Source organism: Pinus tabuliformis, chromosome 6, assembly GCF_031772625.1.
Source record: "Pinus tabuliformis cultivar Carrire ecotype Pingquan chromosome 6, CPIR1, whole genome shotgun sequence".
Lineage (NCBI taxonomy): Eukaryota > Viridiplantae > Streptophyta > Pinopsida > Pinales > Pinaceae > Pinus > Pinus tabuliformis.
The window spans coordinates 1,216,585,991-1,216,595,788 of record NC_142292.1 but is presented as its reverse complement, the minus strand read 5'-3'; positions in this window follow the sequence as shown (position 1 = coordinate 1,216,595,788).

The window sequence follows — 9,798 nt, the reverse complement described above, 5'->3', positions numbered from 1 at the left end:
CTTTGATGTTCCTTGGATGAGGGACTTGGAGGATAGCTTGAATTATGTCTGGGTCAATTCTAATGCCATATTTTGAGATTATATGACCTAGGAGTTTTCCTTCTTCTAGGCCAAAGAGTGATTTCTTTGGGTTCAATGATATGCCATATTTTCTGCAAATTAGGAACACTTGCCTCAAATGTTCTAAATGTTCTTGGTTTGATTTTGAAAAAGCAGTGAGGTCATCAAGGTATATGACTAAGAAATCATGGATCTCCTTGGCAAAGGCTATATCCATTTCTCTTTGAAATGTGGCCCCTACATTTTTGAGTCCAAAAGGCATTTTGACATATTTGAAGGTTCCCCAAGGTGTTGTAAAGGCAGTTTTGTCTTGATCATCCAGGTGGACTAAAATCTGATTGAATCCTAAGAATCCATCTAGCAATGAGATCCTAGAGGCTCCCACTACCCTTTGTAGGATATGATCCATTTTTGGTAGGGGGTAATGGTCTTTGAGAGAGACTTTGTTCAGATTTCTCAAGTCAACACACAGTCTTATCTCTCCCGTTTTCTTCCTAGTAGGCACTAGATTTGAAATCCATTCTGAGAATCTGATAGGTGCAATGATTCCAACTTCATACATTCGTTTAACTTCCTTTTCAATCAAGGGAAGGAGGACATGATTCACCCTTCTAAGCTTTTGTTTAAAGGGTTTTTTATTCTCTTTCAAGGGTATAGTATGTTGGATGACCAAAGTATCATAGGACTTGAGGTCCTCATAACTCCAGGCAAAAACATCTTGGAACTCTTTAAAAAACTCAATGTATTTTAACTTCTGATCAACAGGAAAAGTTTTGGAGAGTTTTACCATTTTGGGATTTTCTGTGGTTCCAATGTTATAGTCCTCAATTTTTGCATTGAGAGGTTGCATCTTTTGCTTTCTAGGAATGTCGTTTGAATCAAATATATCCTCCAAAGGAGTTAAGCCCGTGGGAAGAAAATTATCTTTAAGTTCAATTACTTCAGATTCTGTCTCAGCTATTTCATCAAGGTCTGTTTGCTTCAGCTCCTGTAAATTCTTGTCATCAAATATTGTTGGGTGAAAAATCAGATTAGCTGTTTCAGCTGATATACATTGCTCATTTTGTCTATCTGTTGTTGGTCATTAATGGGGCTTGTATCAATGTTTATGCTGGAGAATTCCTCTTTCAAAGTCAGGAAGTTATTTATCTGTGTATCATTATCAAAGACCTGCCAATTTTTGACATTATCTAGGACAGCAGGTCTATGTTTGATTTCAGCAGTGAAATGGTGGTTGGGTTCAAATGGTAGCTTGCAAGTGCTGGCAAAATTTGCCAAGCTATGTGCATGTAGATTGTGTTTTCTAGGAATTTTGGTGAGTTGAGATTCTGAAAATGTGTTAAGTATTTTAATGGATGCCCCACTGTAAGCTCTCAACCTAAGATCATTTGTAACAAAATTTCCCTTCATCTATTGTATGATCAGATCTGAATCCCCTAAAATTGAAACCTTGGTTGCCCCTAGACCTCTGATCAGTTTGAGTCCTAACAACAGGGCTTCATACTCGGCCATATTGTTTGTGCATCTGAAATTTAACCTATATGCATGACCTTCAGCGTGGTCGTTTTGCATGTTGTGTATCCAAACCCCTGCCCCTGCTCCTAATTTGTTTACTGAGCCATCAAACTCTAAGTATGGTAAGGTTTCTTGGTTATGACTAGCCTTAAGAGTTTTGGAAGTTTGTTCAGTGGGAAGATTTGGCTCTTGTATGTCATATGATATATCATTTCCCTTTGTTGCATCAATCATATCAACAACTTTTTGATTTTGGGCACTAGACTGTTCATTCATGTTCTGTGTTTGTGGTGCTTCTAGGAGTTTGACATCAGTTTTGGGACACTTCCCAGCATTATATAAAATGAATGAATCCATATCGGAATGCATAGAATAGATGGGGAAGTTTTGGGGTTTTTATTGACTACTAACCACATATTTCATTAATGTTTCCAGGTACAATCTCTTTGGCTGTCCAAAGACTGAAATAGTGGCATAGGACATGTCTAGTTGCAAAGGTCCTTGGAGTTTTGCACCCCAAGATCTGGACAAAAGCATACCATACTTAGGTGGAATATCAGCTACTACCACATCCATCAAGGTTGTCTTGGCTGGATATTGGACCAAGGATACACAAAGATCTTTGATTAGGCCTAGACACCTGACCTGGCTGGAAGCAAATGAGAACAAGTCTTTATAAGGCCTTGTGATGTCTAGGTCCAGTCTTTCCATCACAGATTTAGGCATTAGGTTATGGCAAGCTCCTGAATCAAACATTGCATTATGTAGCACTTTGTCATGAATGTTTAAGGTCACATAGAATGGAGGAACCCCTCCATCTACTATTTTACCATTGACTTCCGAACTGAATATTAATTTTGGTTGATCATCAAGAACATTGACTGCATCCCTGTTCTCTGGTATCTGCAGTGACCTATTGATTTGTTGTCTGTACACTTCATGTTTGGCCAATTCAGAGAGAGGAATAGCTATTTTTAGCTTACCTATTTCTATTTCCAAGTTAAAAGGCTTTTCTATCTGAAGTTTTGTATTATGGATAGCAGACTTTTCCTTTTCAACTGGATTTTCAGTGAACTCCTCTTGGTTATGAGTGCTATTTTGAGGTACATCTGATTTGAAATTATTTTCAGGAGAACAATTTAGTTTTTCTTTTGAAGAATGGGATGTATATGGTTGATTCTTTGAAGGTTGTAGGTCTGATATGTCTTCCACAGTGACTTCCTTTGGGTCAGGGTCTATTTTAGTGGAGGGTTATATCAGGACATCTTTATCCTTTGTTTTCTTTGGATGCTTGGTACCCTTCAGTTTGGAAGGTTCAGAAACATCTATGGTTTTGCTTCTTAGTTTGTACTGTTTATGAACCTTATAGACTGCAGCATCATAGCCTTCCCTAAAATCAAATGACTCTCCGGATTTGGTTTGAAATTGATTGAAATTGTGAGCTTCTTGGTCATCTTGTGTTAGAAAGATTTGTTGCTCACTGTTTAATCCCATTAGATTGATTTGGGTGTCCTCTATTGGCTCACTAGACGATGAGGCTTCGGCATAGTTCTCTTGAAATGGAGATCTAATGTTCTGGTCAGGGCCAGCCCTTCCAACATTTGGATTTTGATTTTTTCTAAGGTTTGGGTTTCTAGCAATGTTACTTGGTTGACCTTCCCATGATGATTTCCTTTCAATAGTTTCCACCCTATCCCAAAGTCTGTCCATGCCTTTGATGATTGCATCAAGTTTTTGTTCAAATGCTGAAGGTTCTTCTTTGAAAGTTGTTCTTCTTTCAGCTGTTTCCCAATTTCGCTTAGCAATTAGGTTTGCCTCCACACTAACAACTATATTCTGCATGTCTGCTAAGCTTGGAGGGGCTCTTTCCCTCAATTCATATGCCATATCAGAATCAAATCCATCAGGGAATTTAATCAAAGCTAAATCAAGTGGAGGTCTAAGGTTTTGAGGAATAGCATTCTAAACATTATTGAGCCTAGCACAATTGTCTTGGACAGTTTCTTGTGGGCCTCTTTTCAAATTATCATATTCTGTCAGGATGTGTAAAGGGTCCTTCTTCTTTTCCCATCTGTTTAAGAAAGATTGATAAAGAGCTTCTGAATCAGTTATAGAATTTGCACCAAGTGCTCTAAACCAAATCCTTACATCACCAGTTAGACTTTGGACAAAAATCTTCATTCTCACATCATCATCATCTATTTCATAATTCTCAAAATAATCTCACATTTTCTTAGTGTGTTGCAGGGCTGTATAGGAGCCAGTACCATCAAAATATGTGATTTTTCTCTGATAATCCTGAGGCATAGCCCCTGGATTTTCAGGAAACTGAAGAGGAGCATAACGGTTTGCCATACTTACAAGGATAAATGGGGCAACAGGAAGAAATGGGATAGCTGAAACAGCAGGGAATGGAGTGGAAATATATGCAGTGAATGGAGGTGTGGAGAAGGTGATTTGAGAGGTGGATGAAGAACTAGGAGAAGTGGCAGTAATATGAGGAGGGGCTGAGGCTTTAGAAGGAGTTGGGATATAGTTCTGCTTAACTGTTTGAAGGTTTGAATCAGCAGATTTTTCTTGTTCTTCTTGTTTCCTAAGGGTCCTAGAAATTAAATTGGGATTTTCAAAAATATTTGGAGGATCTGGGTTAGGGTTTGACCTGGTATACCAGGTTTTCTTCTTTGGAGCCAGCTTCTAAGTTTGTTTTTAGTGTTTTCTGGGAATGTCTTAAGATCACAGTTTTTCACAATATTTCTACAAAAGTTTCTTTGAAATATAGGAGGCTTTGGGCTTTCCTTTGAATATGTTGAAATAGAGGAAACTGATCAAATCTTTGGAACAACTGTTTAAAGCCTAAAACTATACTGGAGATTGACTGAAGCAGCTTTTATTTACTCCTGTAAATGCAGAGCAAAGACAGTTTCAAAGGCTACCTGGCTAACTTCAGGCTCCATCTGTAGCTTTAGAAAATAGACAGCAGTTACAAATAGTCATTCAGATTTCCCCAGTGGAGTCGCCAATGATGTTATCACTCAAGTTGTTCCCTGCCTCCTGAAGGGAATACGGCCGAGGTAACCACTAACCAATCTTTTAGCTGCAGGTCCTAGCCTATCTACAACCAGAGAGGGCTCTCTCTTTGTAATTTAGCTTTTTTTTGGTGTATTTTAGGCTAGTTATGATGCACAGAGTTTTGTTTTAAGTTTGTTGGATGGTGATTTCAGGCAGAGCTAGGATGCAAGTCCAAAATAGTCTATACTATTGGGCAATGGAGTCAATGATGGTGTACTGCTGAAAGTGTTTCTTGGGTAAATGGTAATGCTACAGAGAAAAGTAGGCAGTCTAGGAACAATTTTCAAATCAGGAAATTGATGGAATGAACTCAGGGAATGAAAGGCAATCAAGAATCTTCCATTATGCTGGCAGAGGGAAAGTGCATGAATATTATTCAGGAGCAGTTTAAGAATTCCTAAATAGTATTCAAAATGAAGGAATCAGTGCAAACATGAGCAGTTAAGAATTCATATTTATGACTAATCCTGAAGAAAACACAATTAATAGCAGAGATTGAACACAGGGTGCATTTAAACAAATCCTGGGCTATTCTTTCTTCTTTGTTACCAAGATTATGGAACATATATGAAATTTGTAAACACAGAAAACATAAAACACAGTTTAGAATAACTTATTGATCCATAGAGTGACATGGGAATTCTGTAGCAGGTCCCAAAACGTTATTTCCACATTCAGACGGTGCAGAAACCATGAACTTCAACAGCCATTTGTATTATAGAGTCTCAAAAATTACAGCGCAGTCCAGAGAGAAAATCACCAACCCCAAATACATTCTATGGGGAGGTATTTATACAAAAATGATATACAAAATATCTTGTAGATAAGTCTTCATGCAATAACTTTCTTCACCAACTCTTCAAAAAGAAGTAAATGAAAGAAATAAATGTTGCAGTAATTGTTGGTGTGCTAGTTGTCCAATTTGTCAGAGATATTTAACTTTCTAGACTGAATGAGACGGCTGGAGCTGCGTCTTTAATATGCGGTTCTTGTGTTTGTTGTCTTGGTGCTTTGTTGCGTCACTGCTTTGCTGTCCTGGCCTTAGCATCCATACTTGGTCTTTTATTAATGAGCTACAGTCATAATTTGACCCTTTCTTTCTGCTGTTTTTACTCTTTAACAGGTGGCCCGTGTATCCAAATTTTCTGACCTGTAGTTGGTTAAAAATATGAAGCTGATCAAAAGGGAACATAAATCAAATTACTTGGGTAGAATTTCCAGCATTGCCTGCCACCAATCCTCTGTAGGCAGCTGATGTCTTTGTATTTTGATCAGTGTTTCATCAGCTTCAGTGTATCTGTAAAAGTTGGGTTGAACCTCAAATAGGTGATTTATCTCATGTTCAATATAAAATAGGTTCTCTAATTTGTCATAAAGATTTAGTCCAGAGGGAGGCCCTGTTTCTTCTGAGGTACTTGAGGATGCTATAATCTGATTTGAAACATAGTTATTCATCCTGGTAGTATATTGCTCATGGGTCAGCAGTCTTCCAGCGCTGGTTAATAGGCTGGGAAACCCTCTGCTCTGCAATGCTGCAAGCTTTAGTTTGAAGTCATCTATTTCTGCTTGCATTTCTTGGCACTCTTTTTCTAGAGTTTGCACAAAATTTCTTAGGGTCAGCACCTTTTTTGCTGTCAGAATAGTATCTGTCCTGCTACTGATGTCTAATGCTGCCAACTCCTCTTTGGTATGAGTGTTCAGGAAGTGAATCATTTTATTGGCCTGCTCAGGCATATTTCCCAATGCTACTCTAGCCCTTTGAGTCTCAAATTGAGCTAGGCCTATCAATTCTATTTGTTCATGTATGGCCTGAATCGATCGCCATTGGTCAGTGATTGACTGGCCAATTTTGGCCCACAAAATTTTCTTGATTTCAGTTAGAGTTTTGTCTAAAGTAAGCTCCTTCTCTAAGGCTTTTATTTTGTTGTCCAAGGCTTTTATTTCTATTCTTTTCTCAGCCACTATCATCTTGGACTTGTCATAGCTTGCCTCTAGCTTGGCCAACTTTTCTTTGGCCTCTTTCACCTCTGTCACCTGAACTTCTAGCTCTTTGACTGCTTTCATCATTTCTTCCATGCTCATGTTAGATTCTGGTGTTGTTGTTGTTGCTGCTACTGTAGCATCTATAGTTGATGTAGCTGTTGTGGATGCTGGGATAACAGGAGGGATTGTTGCTGCTTGTGTGGGAGGAACAATGGCAACAGTTGGAGCTATTTGAGGTGGCTGGGAGGTCGACTCTCCCTGCTTGCCTTGCAATACTCTCTCCAATTCTTCCTCCATCTGAATTATTCTTTGGTTCATCTTCATTAGCAGATCCATGGTATCTTCTCCTTCCTTTTCTTATACAAGTTCTGCAGTTTGAGGGTGCATAGTTGCAGGCAGCCTCAATTTCTTTCTCAGTGCAGCAATATCTTCCTCTTTTTCCTTTATGAGGGTCTGGATGGCTTTAGCATCCTTCTTAGGATCATGTCCTAGTTCCACAATGATTTCCTCCAATGTATTTATTCTATTATCTTTGGCAGAGGAAGACATTCTTTCCAAATCCAATTGAGTGTTTGTGTTTTTCAGGGATTCCTTCAGTTGATGGGCCATTAGGGCCTTGTCTGCTAGGGTGGCATAGACCATCTCACCTGTTTACTTGTTCAACTCTATTTGGTCCATCTGGTGTATGTCCTTGGAGAGGACCTCTAAGCTTGTCTTTATATAATCTGCAGTTGTCTGGGGCTGTGGTATCTTAGGCTTGAAATGACTCAGAATCATCTTTTCCTCCTTAAAGTCATAAGCTGCCATTAATCTCTGTTGTTTGGAGGGTGTTGTCTTGAGGAATTGATCATACAGTTGTACTCTTAACAACTCATTTTGGGCCTTGATTTCCATGAAAGTTCCTTTAATGCCAGGCGGTTGCTTGCTTTGCTGCCTTGAGGAAGACACCTCCATACCATGCTGCCTCTCTCGCTCTTGCTGAAATGAGCTAGTAGGTGTTTGCTGGCTAGTTTCTCTCTCCCTCCTCGGACTTTCTATGACTTCTTCACTTATTTCCTCCTAAACTTGAGGATCAACTCTCTATCTTTTGGCTTCTGGTTGTTGTATTGACCCACTTGGAGGTGTGGTCTCTTCCCTATCCCTCTTTTTACCTCTTTCCTCATTAAGAGGAGTCTGTAAAGCTGGCACCTGTAGTGCCTCAGTTTGCTGTGGAGGGGCCTGCCCTTGACTCTGCTCCTTTGAGGTGGTAGGCTGTTCTGTCACTGTTTCCTATTCTGCATCCATTACCTCCTTTCCCTTTGTTGTACCTGTTGTTGGTGTATATCTTTCTTGGATAGCTTGTGAAGCTGCAGCAGTTGATGTGCCTTCTCCGACTTGTTGTGGTAGTTTGAATATTACCTGCTCAAAAGAATCCAAGTCAAGAGTATTTTCCAAATCTTTTACATTTTGCTCCATAATTTCTTCTTGGGTGAATTCCTCAACTAGTGTCCCTACCACCCACTCATCTTGGTTGGAAAATTGTTCAATCTGTGGGATTTTACAATGCTCATAGGCTGACAGCCTATATTTTATTTTTCTGGCATTAATAAAGCCATCTGAGTAGTAAGGGACCCACCAAAAACTCCTTTTCAACTTGAGTTTCTCGTCCAATATTGATCAGCATCTTGCCAACCTTCTTTCTTGTTCATGACAAAGGGGCCTAGTTGGTCTTTGAATTTCAGGCGAGCCTTTTTCTTGGCACTATGAAAATGAGTTAAATATGAATTGATGAGTTTCCTGTAATACTCCAAGGCAAACAGTGTCATTGGCACATATCTTGGGAGCCTGTAGGGACAGAGCTCACAGCCATATATCCTAATGACAGTGTGATTCTGGTAAAAGTACCAGTCACCTATTTTGTAGTTCTTTGAAAGCTGCAATATTTTCTGCATGTCATAGGATAGCCTAGCAGGAGGAGTTCTCTTCAGGAGACAAGAAACTGGATAGACAAACAGGTCAATGAACTCACAGTAAGAGTAGTGGGAATTCTGGACTTCATGAAAGACTGAGGTCCAGAAAATCACAGACCTCTTTTCTCCTTTAGAGTGCGATCTTTTGATGGGGCATTGGAAGCAGTCTGGATGATAATACATGAACAAATGATAGATATAGGATGAATATTTGAAGACCCCCTCCCTATCTAGTTTCAACAGTTGGTCATGTATCTTATTGGAGATGAATTTGGCATAATTGTACTTGATAGCAGGGGGCTGTCCTGGGCTAAATGCAGACAACATGACTAGTATAGTTTCATCAATGTGCTCACTTGTTTTGAAACCTAGTACATAGGATATCATATCGACTAGTAACTTGCCCACTTCATTGAAGCACACATAGAGAAAAGGAGGTGGCCCTGTTGGCTGGCGATCTGCTCTCATGAATACTTTGGCAATTCGGGCTATCTCAGAGCTGGAAAGTTTAGGACCTTCAACAAGTAGGAATTTCATAGAGAGAGGGACCAGAAGCTGAGTTTGCTTGAAGTTTAGCATTTGGTTAATAGAGATAGGAGTTATCTGAAACAAGATGCTCCCAGATGGAGACTTGACTGCCCTTTGTGTTGGGTCATAGTTTTCACGGCAGAGGCGAATGATTTCAGGGAAAACATTGACAGAAGGGAGGAAGTAGATGGGCAAGTTTGATTATCAAATGCCATAAACGTCACTGTTGTTCAGGTAACTGTTCCTCAGCTGACAGAAGGTTTGCAAGTGGTTTCTGTCACCAACCAAATCCTGAATTAGGTGGTCCCTATCAGCTAAAGGTAATGCTTCAAGTTCCTTGTGAGGAGCATTAAGAGGAGTAATGTTCAAGGCTGCTGGAGTGGCCATCTTGAATGCTCTGTGTCTATAATCTGAAATTTGGATTGATGTAACAACTAAGCAGTGAAAGTTGCGTCTGAAGCTTTGTTAGGAAGCTGTAGAATGAGCTTAGATATAGAACTGGCCTTCACTGTGTATAGTTTTATGGTAAAAAAGGAAATTTTGCAGAGTCTGGCAGGGTCTTTAAATGAATTTGCTGGATTGCAAACTCTGTGAGCAAACTGCAGAGGGAATGGGATTGATTTTTAGCCAAAGGAGCGAAATTTTGCAGAGGATTTTGACAAAGGAACTCAATGCCTGGGCAGTTTGGAGAATC